Source organism: Triturus cristatus, chromosome 2_1 (assembly GCF_964204655.1).
Source record: "Triturus cristatus chromosome 2_1, aTriCri1.1, whole genome shotgun sequence".
NCBI lineage: Eukaryota > Metazoa > Chordata > Amphibia > Caudata > Salamandridae > Triturus > Triturus cristatus.
The window spans coordinates 463,453,517-463,467,550 of record NC_140581.1 but is presented as its reverse complement, the minus strand read 5'-3'; the positions used below and the strand labels follow the sequence as shown (position 1 = coordinate 463,467,550).

Sequence of the window (14,034 nt, the reverse complement as noted above, 5' to 3'; positions counted from 1 at the left end):
AATATTTATTTTATGCTATCATTCTTAAGAGTCACCTCCATTTTCCTAGTTATGTTATATGTGCCTACTCAATTGAATGTGTGCTATTAGCATGTGTGCCTCTAAAACAGAATCCTACGTGTCCTGAGGAGCACAAAAAGGTTATGAATATGATTCAGCAAAATGCTTTAGTTCCAATAAGAGGCTGTATCGCCAAATGACCCACAAATAGGCTTAGTCGATAGCCCCTGGAGCATGATGGGAGCAATAGCTCATGTTTTTTTTATCTTTCTAAACTCTGCTTTTTAGGTCAAGCATAGACAGCACTTGCGCTGCTGCCTAACGACCTGTTGTATATGGTTTGTTGAGTACAACTCCGCCCATTGCTTTTCATTTGTCTATGTCAGAGTCCTTTAAAAATCCTTGCTTGCCAGTGGTCAGTCCTGCCTCTTTGTTTCTCCTTTTTTTCCTTCCGTTCCACCCAGGAGCAGGGACTAAGTACTGTATCATTATGCTGTGGTTATTTATCTGTTCTTTGGGGGCTATTTTTTTTGTTGGTTTCCTGCTCTGTTTGCCTGTGTTAAGCTCCATCCCCGACCACAGCCACCCACCTGTCGTATCTTGCCATTCAAACCACCCCCCCCTCTTTAACCTAGTAAGCACTCGGGTACCGTAGCAAATCTGTGTTCCGCAATTGCCTTTCATTTAATCAAAACCTTACGGTGGTCTGCGCCCAAGAGTGGCATCTGTTCAAGTGCACATGCGCACTGAGCACGTTAGCGGCCTGCATTTCTCATAAAAGAGGAGCAACTGTTTCACTTTTGCCTTCACATGTAATACGATGTACAACATGTATTGTTGAATTGTATCCATTTTGTGTTTGAAATGCAAACTTGGAAAGTACTTATAAATAGTACAAAAGCTCTAACTTTGTCCAGAGACTTTCTATGCGGCATATCCATGCAAACATTATGGCACAAACGCACCATTCCACGATGGCTGCTTTACCCCACAGCATTGGATCAGCCGTTTTCTGATCAACATAGTCTGCCACTCATTAATCACCTGCACATTGCAGTCGGCAAGGGTCTAATGGAAGGGACACTTTAATTTCTGATCATGGACCACCACCATGTTGAGACAAACTGCGATCTGCTCTAGGGCAAAAGTGGCCAGAAGAGAACAGGGTCGAGGCTAGGAAGGAAGATGGGGGTCACGGGACCATTTGCGGTGTAACCAGTGTGCTTTGAGCAGAGGTGGAGCTGTGTACTTTAGCTGAATGGCAGCCACTTTGCCTCATGTAGCCCGGGCGCTGGCCTCCATGGAGCTGCACGTGCTGGCAAAAAACTAATTTCACAGCTGGCTGGCTGTGATTGGAGAAAGAATTTTTTTAAAAGTGCTCTAGAATTCCCAACTCAGGTGTTTGTGCTTTACCTGCATTTTTACTATAATTATTTCCATTGAGATGCAGCATGTCAACCATCTGCATTTACCTGCTGGTTGCTGAAGTTGTCCGGGTTATTTTGGACAATGTATAATTTGGCTCCGGACATACCGCTTTGTGTTTCTCTGTCTCTTCTGTGTTGGATCACTGCACTGCGTGGTTAGAGGTTGAGTGAGTTTCTGTTGCCTCGCAGCAAGGCCCACCCACTGATCACAGGCCTCAGCAATATTGTCGCATGTGGTGATGGTTTTGAGTAGGCTTATCAAACCTTCAGTAGTGAACCTCAAAATAAGACTGCACTGTCTGTAGAGCTGGGATTAGGAGGTGAGGGACTTACATGTGGAGAGACTCTCAATAAGCAACACACATTGTTTCTGTCTCGATTATGTCTCTGGTGCATGCGCAATGTGATCTGTCTCTCCAGCCATCACTTGCAACTATTTTGGACGAATCTTCCTGTGTCTTCAATAGGCTCCCTGCCCCCCACCCAGAGCGGACCTTCCTGTTTGCTGCTCACCAACGCCGCGAGGATGAAGGCCAAAGCAAGGAGCGGCTTCTCTCACCCTAGTTTGAGACTCTAGCTACTGTGCTCAGGCTGAACACATTGCACCGAGTGGCTGCTGTGCACCTGTGACAGTGGCCCCATGGAGAGCAGAAAGCATTGCAGACACTGGGCACCGTAGTGACGAGCTGAATTGACTCTGATGTTATGATCTTTCAGAGTGGGTTAACAAATAGTACTCTTGCAGATTAGTCCACTGTAACTCAGAGCAGCAGCAGGTTCACAGGTACTGAGAAAGGTGATCAATCCCTTTCTCCATGCCTTAGCTACCACGGGCCGCGGCACTTTAATAAGCAAACTGGTGTTTGTACTCCACGGGCGTATGTCGACTATACCTCACCCTCAGTCAGCGCTTCACAATGATTAAATGCTGGCAGTCAACTACTTACAGTAGAATGATCACAAAATATAACTAAAACACAACACATCTGCAATGGTAAAAAGTGAAACTGTGACCCCACAGTGCTATTTGCTATTCTTGTTGCTAAAAAGCTAGTATTGTCTGAAGGTAGCACACATGATGGGGCCACTTGGCAGCTATTGAGGATAGCTTGCCGACCCAGTCATACAATAATGCTGTTACATAGACTACATAAGCAGTCATCGTCGCAGTTTCACTACTCTGCTGTGCAGGTTACCTGTCCCATGTCATCACGGCAGTCCTTAAATCTCATCTGCTATGCTGATAAAAGAAATTTGAGAGGAGTGATATTGTACATTTATTTGCAGCATTTAATGTTTCCACATAAAGCTACTTAGGTAATTGAAACATTTCTCAATATTTGTGGGATGGGAGTGGTTTTGGAAGTGGCAAGCTGCCAGTTGGCACTGTCTTGGGTACCTTGCACCAATGGCCTTTCATCTCTTATTAGCCAAGTCCGCTTTGCAATCAGGGTAATCGATTATTATTATGGATGTTGCATCTGTTAAGGCCATTTCTAGACAGCTAGGCTCCAAAAGATAGATTTCTTCTGCTTTGTTCAACCCGAAATAAGGTGCAACACGCAATGCATGGAAATGTCACACATAAGCCCCTTAAGACCTGGAACCGTCACACCTAAGCAATCTTTGAAACTTTGGCAGCTTTGCCCCATCCTTGATCATTATAATTTACTGTTTAAAGGTAAACATCTTGGCCTCTGCGCCTGGGCAGCGTAGCTTCTTCTCCTGGGTCTGTGACCCAGGTCTCTCTGAGGAATGTTGCAATCAAGTGATGCAAATATTTCATTATGTTTTAATGAAGTGTTCAAAGGGGGGTTCAACTTGTACTGCTGTAATACCCTCCTTTAGAGTTTGCTGGCCAGACGTGTTTACAGCTAATTTAACCCCTAAAATGAAAGAACCCCTTCAAAGGACTGCCAGTTAACTCTGAACCCAAGAACACGATGTAAATGTTGCTAAGAAGGTTATTTTCAGTGGTAAATGTTGCCACCCGTCAACTACTTTTTTAGTGAGAACTGCTGTAAATTGTGCTTGAGTATCATGAGCTGTAATATTCCCTGTCCTGATGAGACGTTATTCATCTCACACACTTGAATCTTCCGTTGAGACAGTTTGTGTTTTTGTTCTCCAAAGTGATATGCTAACTATGGTTCCTTGTGTTCGACTAATGTTTATTAATCTTTCGTTTATTTGCAAGACGTCTGACCAAAGAAGTTTGGCCACATGGCCATCCCAACTGGCAGATGTTTTTTTTCGGTATCGCTTGTAGTGTTTGTCTCAACTTCATCTTCTGTCCAGTGGGTACCTGTATCGTGTGGAGTCCCATCACCGCATTGTTGCAGTTTCTGCAGCTTGGGCTTGGGAAAGTTCTGTCTTGTTGAAACTTAGGAAGAGGTTGTATAATTATCATTTGCGTTTCTGCTCTGATTAATGTCTTCTTCAGATATTGTTTGATTGTATACTGTCGTGTTTATTTCGTGATATTGAATAAAGTAAAGGCCCATTCTCTACTGTGTTCCAATGCCATCATTGTGGTATCATCTAGAAACAAAGCCATTACAGATATATTTAGAGACAGAGGAAATGAGGCTACCTGGTTGTCCATGTTTGTTTGTCTTTTTTCTTTTAATGAAGCTGCAGTCCCATTGTGGCCTATCTCTGGAGTTAAAAGGAAGATGTTATTTTGGAAATGTGGCGCTTGCAATCATTTGACAGGGAACGTTAGCTGGTAGGCAGACACGGTGGCAGGTAACCCGAAGATTTGGGTGTCTTTTTATGATTTTTTCTTTTTACAAGTGATTAGATTGCATACGATCTTATGGATTTTCATCTTGTTCAAGAATGGAGACTCGGTGAAGTCCTATTGAAAATAGCTGACACAAATAAAGAAATAAGCATTGTCAAAGCCAGTAGGGTTGGCATAGTCGGTTATAAGCCAGATTTATTGGCTTTGGCAATGCTTTTGTGTTTGAAGGAGCACCTGGTAGCAGCTTCAGTAGAGGTGGCGGGCACCTTAGATTTTCTATTAGTATCATGGTGAATGACTTAAGAAGCTGTATGCCATGCTGACTATTATTAAAGGAGGTCCAGAAACACCGCATGATGCCCAGCGGTCCTGCTGTGAGTGCCACCTGACGAACCGTGCCCAGCTTGGTGAAGTTCCTCACTCATGGTGCTGGTAGCCCTGGATATGCATAGAATGATCTCTGTCGGTCTGTTACAGAGAAGTTGTCCGGTGCTTAGAATGTAAAGTGAGGAGCCTTGCGGCATGGGAAAGGGAACCATAAGCAACATACATGGTAGCCCATGGGATGCTGGGATAGTGAATATGTTAAATGAATGGGACAGGACTCCGTTCTGCTCAATTAGTATTCAGTCTCCCAGCATGCAGCCAGTCTCTCATGCATGCGCTAAGAGCCGCACAGAGGATTTTTGTGCATTGGAACGCGTTCTGAATTTAACACGTGATCACCTACATGTGCCTCTACTGTAAATTAAAAATAGAAGTATATACTATATGTTGCCGCTGTCCCACACTCCCCATGGCCTAGTACTGAGAGCTCTTGTGAGGGAGCAGGCAGACTGAAGACGGCTGTACACTTTCAGACAAGGTGCCACTTCCATCTAGCAACTTCGTTTGCTGACGGTCACACATGCCATGATAGTGTGCAGCCCAGGTGGCACCTTTAACTGTATATTGAGCAGTTCTTTAGTTATCAGACTAGAAGTAGCCGCGTGGCCCACTGGTCCACTCAAACAAAGAAGCCACTGGGTGGTCCATTATTTCTTCAGAAATTATTTTGTGATGTAATGAAATGAGATACAGACACATACATGTCCACGCTGTCGAAGAATAGGCTTTATTAATGGCACATACCCCAACATACCACGTTGCACATGCAGCCAAACATAAACTCTTTTAATGATGAACTCGCCAGCCATGAGTGGAGGGTTATAGACTGCGGGGAGGTACAGAGGGCGGGGTAGCAGAGGGTGGGAGAGAGTAAGGGCAGTGCTTAATTTGCAAAACTTTAAGTGCCAAGGGCCCAAGGTATTTCCCATGGGGCAACTGCAGTTGGTGCACCCCACATGCCACTTTAAACTTCAGGTTTGAGTCTGAGTTTCATCATTTTAATTAAATGGTCCCCTAATGAACTTTGGTAATAAATTACACACACACAGTGCCACCATGCGGTGGATTCTCATTAGTAAGTGCCGTGTGTTTGCACACACAGCAACAACAACGAAGTCAGGATACAGCAAGAGCCTCGATCTCTCCAGCAGGGATTGTCATTTGGGTTCAGGTCATGAACACACAAAAAAGCAAATGGGCTTCCACATTAATGTCAGGGTTTCAGTCCTGACAAAAACATTAAACAAGCATTGGTAATGCATCGGTTTCACCTATGTGATGAATAATGAACTATTTTGATCCATCACCATCCCTGACAAGTATCACAGGAGTGGAGAGGATGTGGGCCGCGGCCAGAACTGCTGACTCGAGAGCTGGGGATCCCGGTTCAAGTCTCGGAGGCTCAACATTCGTGATTCTGGGGAAATCACTTATTCTCTCCGGGTGATAAGTTGCCTATATAAGCCTGCTGCAAGACATGAAAGCAGAAAGAGTTGAAAGTTTATGAAAAATAGTTCTATCAAAGTGGATGTTAATAGTATTTCGGCTATGGGAAACTGAGAAAGAGAAACAGAAGAGAACAAGCATTGGTAAATAACAATCGATTTAATAAGCACAGCGCAAGTGCACAGAACAGAAAGACAATTGCATGGAAGGATTGATTTGTGTATCCTGTGCTAGTTTGAAATATATTTGATAGGATGAGAAGTTTCCAAGTAAGTATATATTTTATTAGAAACATGTCTGATCACTGTCTGCTGCCAGACCTAAAAAGACTGCTTTTGTTAGAATCACCTCAGCGACATACAGTATGCATGGTGTCTGTGTACAATTAACTGGCATTGGGGCGATATTTGACGAACCATAACAGGCCCTCTGAATAGTTGATTTTAAAATGTTATACATGCTCATGAAATGAGCTTTACATTCAGCACCGCTCCACTTGGGCTACCAAGAGTTTGAATTCCCCAAGATATTTCCTTTTTCACATTTAATTCACGTACATAAGCATGTGTGTTAACATGTCAGTAGAATTTGAATCACATTTTCCATACGAAAAGTATAATAATCTTTCTTGCATTGTAGAACTTTTAGACACACCCTCTAAATGTACTACATTTTTGGTGTTCGTTTGAGCAGAAGACATGAAGGCATTGCAGATATGCCATATTTTTGTTGCACTTGTTTACATCATCATACTTTAAAATACTTAGTGATTTTAACTGTTGCAAGTTGAGAGCTCGTTGCTCCCTAACAGCATCAAGTGAGAAGAAAGGGGCTTCTGTGGTCTGGTGGAGCGCAGCCAGCATTAGCACTTGAGAGCACCACAGAAACCAGCTGTGGTGTAGTCTCTTGAATGATGTCCTCGGCATTATCCCACCACCTTTTGCTTCCCGAGCAATGTAATAAGACGGCATTTCTCTGCCACATGGATGGGAAACTGACTTAACCACTTGCCCCAATCAGATTGTCTTTATCTAGGGAACTTCCAGTTGCCCATCAGTGAAAATGTATCCCATCATCCATTATGTATTGGCCAGTGGTATAGCCTGCTCCGTACACATGCCTCTTCCAAGTCACTTTGGCATCCACAATGAAATCCATGGCAAAACCTTCTCCAGTGACCCAGTGTTTTGAATTGGGCGCTCCTCTCTTTCTGTGCAAACTACACATCTCTTGTAACGGGCATTCTGTAAACAACCTCAAGCGCGCACACATATCATGTTATGTAATTGATATAATTCATTCTTTCTCTTGTTCTTCTCTGTAAGCTGGATCATTGGGGGAAGCAAACTTGCATTCGTATGCGCTAGAGGCAACGAATAAGTGGTGTATTTTTCGGAGTGCTACAATCTTAAAGAACGTTGAGAACTTCCTGATAGAAAAGTGATCCATAAATATAGCATTTTCTTCTGTTTGCTCATCTCAGTGGGACAGAACACAGGTTAACAACCTTCGGCACTGACCACTTTCCAGACAAGACCAAAGAGAGATTGATAAAAGAAGCACACTCTGCGAGATGATTTTTAATTCTGGCCTAGAGACAGCTGTAGGTGTCTCACCACCCTCCTGATCTACAAAACAAATCATAATAAAAATACATTGTGTGAGAAACCAGGACTTTTTACAGTGTCCCCCCACATTGTGCCCCCATTTTTGATTACGGGATGTTGGCTTTCTGACTAACCAGACCCAGGGCCTGTGCTCTGTGTAAAAGGTACATGGACATAATTGCAATTGGTACTGATAACCTACCTGTAAGCCCCTAGTATATGGTAGGACATGTAGGTTTAGAGGCCCAGTAGATTTCATGCACTTAAGTGTGCGCTCCTGTCGTGCCTGCTGTAATTTTAAAAACTGTCCCTGCCTTGCAAGCTGCTTTTCAAGAACACTATCTCCAAGTTCACCTTTGCAATTAAAAGAACTAAGCACAAAGTGTTAAACCACCTTATTTTCACATATACGTCACCCATAAGGTCTTCCCTAGGTTCCCTAAGGGTAGGATGCCATGTTGAAGTAAGTTTGGACATTATAAAAGATGTTTTAGAACCCCTGGTGAGGGAGAAACTGGCAACTTTTTTCTTTCCCATTTTAGTGCATTTAGCTCCATGGGCAGGCTTCATTTAAAATAGAAAAAGTCTAACTATTGACGAGTGAGCTACAAATAATACTTCAAAGTATAAAAATGATTGTTGCAATAAATCCAGCAACTTTCCAAAATTGAATTAATCATAATTATATTGGAAAATAAGTTATAAAGCTTGTTTTTATGATGTGCCTGAATTCCGCCCTGTAGCAGTCTCTTCTGATTGGCCAGCCATTGACACGGAGCCAAGCACTCTTGATTAGGTGTTAAGTTGCCTGGGCTGAGACAAAGGAGACATCTGGTGGGAAGAGATCTGCTGCTGTAGAGCAAAAGGCAGGAAGTGGGTTGTGTATCCAAACTGGTCTTCAAAGGGAAAAAGACAGTGAGGACAGGAACCAGGTCCTCCCTAACATTCTGCACCCCCAGTCAGATGGGAGCACCTGTAATTGAATTAGCAGAAGGGCTGGAAGGGGAGTGTTAGGGGAAGTTAGCTTCACCAGTAGGTTGGTTTAGCCACACCTCACACTCCAGAAGAGGTTTTCTCCATTTTTGATTCTATGGAACAGTGCTTTCAAGGACAAGAGTTCAATCAATCAATCATTGGTAAAGCGTGCTACTCACCCGTGAGGGTCTCAAGGCGCTGGGGGGGGAGGGGGGGAGAGCAGCCACTGATCGAACAGCCAGGTCTTGTGGAGTCTCTTGAAGGTCAGCAGGTCCTGGGTCTGTCGTAGGTGGGTGGGGAGGGTGTTCCATGTCATGGCGGTGAGGTGGGAGAATGATCTGCCGCCGGCGGTCATTCTCAGGATGTGTGGGACGGTGGCGAGGGCAAGGTTGGCGGTGCGGAGCTGGAGGTTCGGGGTGTAGAAGGCGAGTCGGTTGTTGAGGTATGCTGGTCTGGTGTTGTGGAGTGCCTTGTGAGCGTGGGTCAGGAGCTTGAAGGTGATCCTCTTGTTGACGGGGAGCCAGTGCAGGTCCCTCAGGTGGGCGGTGATGTGGCTGTGGTGGGGGATGTCGAGGATGAGGCGTGCGGAGGCGTTCTGTATGCCTTGGAGTCTCTTCTGGAGTTTGGCCGTGGTTCCCGCGTAGAGGACGTTGCCGTAGTCCAGCATGCTGGTGACGAGGGCCTTGGTGACCGTTCTTCTAGTTACGGTGGGGATCCATCTGTAGATCTTGCAAAGCATGTGGAGGGTGGTACAGCAGGAGGAAGAGAGGGCGCTGACTTTTTGGGTCATTGACAGAGAAGAGTCCAGGATGAACCCCAGGTTGCGTTCGTGGTCGGTGGGTGTCAGCGCAGTTCCCAGCGAGGCCGGCCACCAGGAGTCATCCCAGGCGGAGGGGGTTGAGCCGAGTATGAGGACCTCTGTCTTGTCCGAGTTCAGTTTCAGGCGGCTGCTCTTCATCCACTCAGCGACGGCCTGCATCCCTTCGTGAAAGTTGGTTTTGGCGGGGGCTGGGTCTTTTGTTAGGGAAAGGATCAGCTGGGTGTCGTCAGCGTATGAGACTATGTTGAGGTCGTGCGATGTTGGCGAGCGGTGCCATGTAGACGTTGAAGAGGGTCGGGCTGAGGGATGATACTTGGGGTTCGCTGCAGGTCATCTTGGTGGCTTCGGATCGGAATGGAGGGAGGCGGACTCTCTGGGTTCTGTCAGTGAGGAAGGAGGTGATCCAGTCCAGGGCTTTGTTGCAGATCCCTGCGTTGTAGAGGCGTGTGCGAAGAGTGTGGTGGCAGACGGTGTTGAAGGCGGTCGAGAGGTCCAGGAGGATGAGGGCTGCAGTTTCGCTGCTGTCCAGCAGGGCCCTGATGTCGATGGCGGTGATGAGGGCAGTTTCAGTGCTGTGGTTGATGCGGAATCTAGGTTGGGATGAGTTCAAGGTGCTGTTCTCTTCGAGGAATTGGGTCAGTTGTCTGTTGACTATCTTCTCGATGACTTTCGCCGGGAAAGGGAGCAGGGAGATGGGCCGGAAGTTCTTGAGGTCCTTTGGGTCTGCATTAGGTTTCTTGAGCAGGGCGTTGATCTCTGCGTGTTTCCAGCTTTCTGGGAAAGTGGCGGTCTCGAATGAGCTGTTGAAGATCTTATGGAGTTGGGGTGCGATATTGGAGCTCGCTTTGTTGAGGATGTGATGGGGGCAGGGGTCTGATGGTGAGCCGGAGTGGATGGTGTTCATGGTCTTGATGGTGTCTTCGTAGTGGTTCCAGGAGGTCAGGCAGCCTGTGTGACAGGGGGGTGGTGGGTCTGGGGTGTCGGCGGGTCTGGGGTGTCGGCGGCTGTTGGAGAGGTCTGAGAATTGAAGCTGTCGTGGATGTCTGCGATCTTGCGGTGGAAGAAGGTTGCTAGAGTTGCAGAGGTCTTGTGATGGCGGGATGTCGTTGGAGCTGTGGTTGGCGAGTTCCTTCACGATGTTGAAGAGCTCTTAGCTGTTGTGTGCGTTGCTGTCGATGCGTTCATTGAAGAGGTCCTTTTGGGCGTTCGGATGAATTGGTGATGTCTGCGGCTGGCGTTCTTGAGGACTGCATGGCTGTGCGGTGTTTGCTCGTGGCGCCATTTCTTCTCTAGTCTTCTGCAGGCCTGCTTGGATGTCTGGAGATCGGTGGTGAACCAGATGGCTCTTCTGTCGGTGCATCTATTTGAGGGTTTCTTGATTGGGGTGAAAGTGTTGGTGCAGTCATTGATCCATTGCCTGAGGTTGCGGGCGGATGTGTCGGTGTGGTCGGTTGGTGGGTTTCGGGCGAGGGTGGTGATTAGCTGGTCTTCGGTGACCTTGTTCCAGCTGCGGTGGGGTATTCTTTGCTGGTGGTTGTGTGCGGTGATGTTCACGAAGGAGAAGTGGATGCAGTGGTGGTTGGTCCAGTGGAGTTCGGTGGTGTGGCTGATGGAGACGTGGCTGCTGGCAGAGAAAATGGGGTCGAGCGTGTGTCCGGCGGAGTGGGTGGGTGTTGTGATGAGCTGTTTGAGGGCGAGGTTGGCGAGGTTGTCCAGTAGTGTGGTGGAGTTGTTGTCGTTGGTGTTCTCGAGGTGGAAGTTCAGGTCTCCGAGGAGGATGTAATCTGTGGATGCCAGGGCGTGCAAGCTGACGGCGTCTGTGATGAAGTCGATGAACTGTGCCCAGAGTCCGGGGGGTCTGTACACGAGGGTTTCTCTGAGGGTGGTGTTGGGGTCGATGTGGATCTGGAAGTGCAGGTGTTCGGCGGTGCTGACGGTGTCTTTGGTGTTGGTTGAGATTCTGAGGGTATTTCTGTGGACGATGTCGATTCCTCCTCTCGGTCTGTTGGTGCTGTCCCTGCGGGTGATCTTGTAGCCATCCGGGATGGCTATGGCAACGTCGGGCACCAATGAGGTGTTCATCCAAGTCTCCGTCAGGAACGCGACGTCCGAAGAGGATGAGTCGAGCAGGTCCCATAGTTTCATGGCGTGCCTGTGGACGGAGCGGGTGTTGAGCAGTATGCATTTGAGGTGGCTGTTGCCTGCCTTGGTGGAGGGGGGGGGCAGAGTCTGCTGGTGTACGCTGGCTGGTGAAGCTGCAGTTTCGGCAGGTGAATGGTCCGTGGGTGTGCTTCGGGGTGGCCTGGAAGCAGGCGGTTTATCGGCCGGCATTGAGTGCGTGGAGGTGGTTGGCGTCGTACCGGCGTCTGGGGGTGTGGTGCTCGCGGGGGCCAGGGGGTTGGGCGCGGTCCAGGTGTGAACGGGCTTGCCTTTGGCGCACCAGCGGCATAAGTAGGGGAGGGGCTGGGAGGCGGGAGCGGGGCTGGATGTGGCGGGAAAATTAACGCAGGATGAACATAATTCACAGTTTTTTAGAGCACTTGTGTCTTATACAGTGAAATATACAACAATGAAGCACAAAAAACAGTGTAACTGTTTGGGATTCAATAGTTGATGTGAGTCTTAATGTCATGAACGTTACAACCTCGTACTTTGTATTACTTTCAGCCCTGAGGAAGTCGTAGGGTCATTCCCTATTACGACAAAACGCGTTGGCATAAGGGATTGGAGGACCTGTTTGAAATTAAAGAGAAGAAACCAAGAGCCCAATCAATTATTTTGTGCTTCATTGTATGATTATGGTATATTTCACTGTATAAGACACGAGTGCTCTAAAAAACTGTGAATAGTCTAATCAATCTTTGTTTGAGCTTTGGAGAAGTAGGGCGTTTATTCTCACTTTTTGGACGCACTGTACATTTGTGAGTCTCACTTAAATATAAATGCTAATTCTATATGAGCGCCTGTATACCCTCTACACCCAATTGAGCGAATAATGCAGGATGAGCGTTAAGGGCAGCGGGGGAGCAGGCGAGAAAAAAAGACCAAGCCAAGATCTGGACCACTATTCAGTTCACCACTCTTCAGGGGAAGTGATCATCATAGAGGGTGGCACCCTGCACCCCATGGGTTAGGGGTCCCCTCCTGCTTTCGAGTCCAGAAGCCTGTATAAATGGGAGAGCTTCCCAACAACTCACATTCCTGCCTGGATGAAACAAGAAGAAGGAATGCCCTGCTGAACCCCTGGCCTGCACAAAGAGGACTGTACCCCGAAGGACTACACCTGCTGCACACTTTGGGCTTCAGCACAGAAGGGTTTTGCCCGACTCTAAAAGTTTGACAAGTGGACTACCTGAAGGCAGCATGTTAAAAGAGCTCACCCTGCATTATCTTCACCAAGAAGAACCCAGCTGGACAGCTTTCAGTGGACTTTTAATGATTTGGCCAGGTGGATTGTGGGTCTTGTAGCCCCGATTTCCCAAGGAGCAACTCAGATTCTAGAACCTTGAATTGGTGTGGTGGAGCCTTCAGGAACTCAAAAGTAACCTTCTGGAAGAAGATCTAGAAGTTTGGAATCATTTGGAGATTTTTTCTGAAAAAGCTCCTTAAGTTGACTGACCCGTCGTCGAGAGTTAAGCCACCGATGTCGTACCCCGACCAGGCCAGAAATTCAGGTTTGTCTCAGTCAAGTGCGACCATATGTCTCAAGTTGGCGCTTTTGGCTTTTAGGCACTACAAATTCATATCTCCGGTTCCCTACATTGGATCTTTGTCATTTTGATGTCATTTGAATCATAAAAATATTTCCTTTTTTATAAATTGGTGTGGGGGTTTTATTATGCGTTGTCTTACTTATTTAATGTATTGGTGTTTTTAAATGCTTTACACACCTGTCTCCTAAGTTAATCCTGTCTGCCTGCAGCCAAGCTACCAAAGGTTGACCAAGGATTAATTTATTGAGAACATGACTGGGTCTTACTTGTGGTGTTATTACTAGTTAAAGTACCTACCTGCACCCACTAATAAACCCCCTTCCAAAACATAGATATACGTAGAAGAGATTGTCAGCCCTTTTCATCCACTGGCCTATTCATTTGACACTCACATTTTACTTCCAACCCCCACAGTCCACAGCATGAGGCAGAGGATTAGCCCACTTGAGCCACTGGCATTCTTCCGTCTGAGTGACAGCATTTTGCTATTGCTCATGTGCACCACTACCTATAAATTAACAGTTTCAGTGCTGGGGCTAGTAGGCCAATCTCCGCTTTTAATTTATTTATTTTTTGGTAAGGGACATTTGTTGTTTACTTTATTTTGTAAAGGTTTGCATTTCACCTTTAGTCATTTTTATACTTTTACTTTTTATTACTTTTTTGTAAGTGCAGACTTGCCAAGACAGACCTATTTGCTTTGCCAGTGCTTATTTCCTGCTGCATGAAGGACGAGTTTACACTTTCCCCACCCATTTCTTGAGAAAATATTTTGTTTGGTATCTGCCTTCAGCAGTGTGCGTCATCCGCTATTACATGCCTCTGCCTGAGTCAATAAAGCTCTGGTGAAGATTTCCTACATGAAGGGCTGACTGCATAGTTCCTTATGAACTTCTACTATAGGCAGTCAGTT

At 46.5% G+C, this 14,034-nt stretch overlaps 1 protein-coding gene across 4 annotated transcripts in view; it reads left to right on the top strand.

The window, feature by feature from the left end:
- The window catches only part of IQGAP2 (IQ motif containing GTPase activating protein 2), a 1,048,054-nt gene that overhangs the window by 701,166 nt on the left and 332,854 nt on the right, over positions 1–14,034 (top strand). The gene's annotated exons all lie outside the window — the stretch shown is intronic.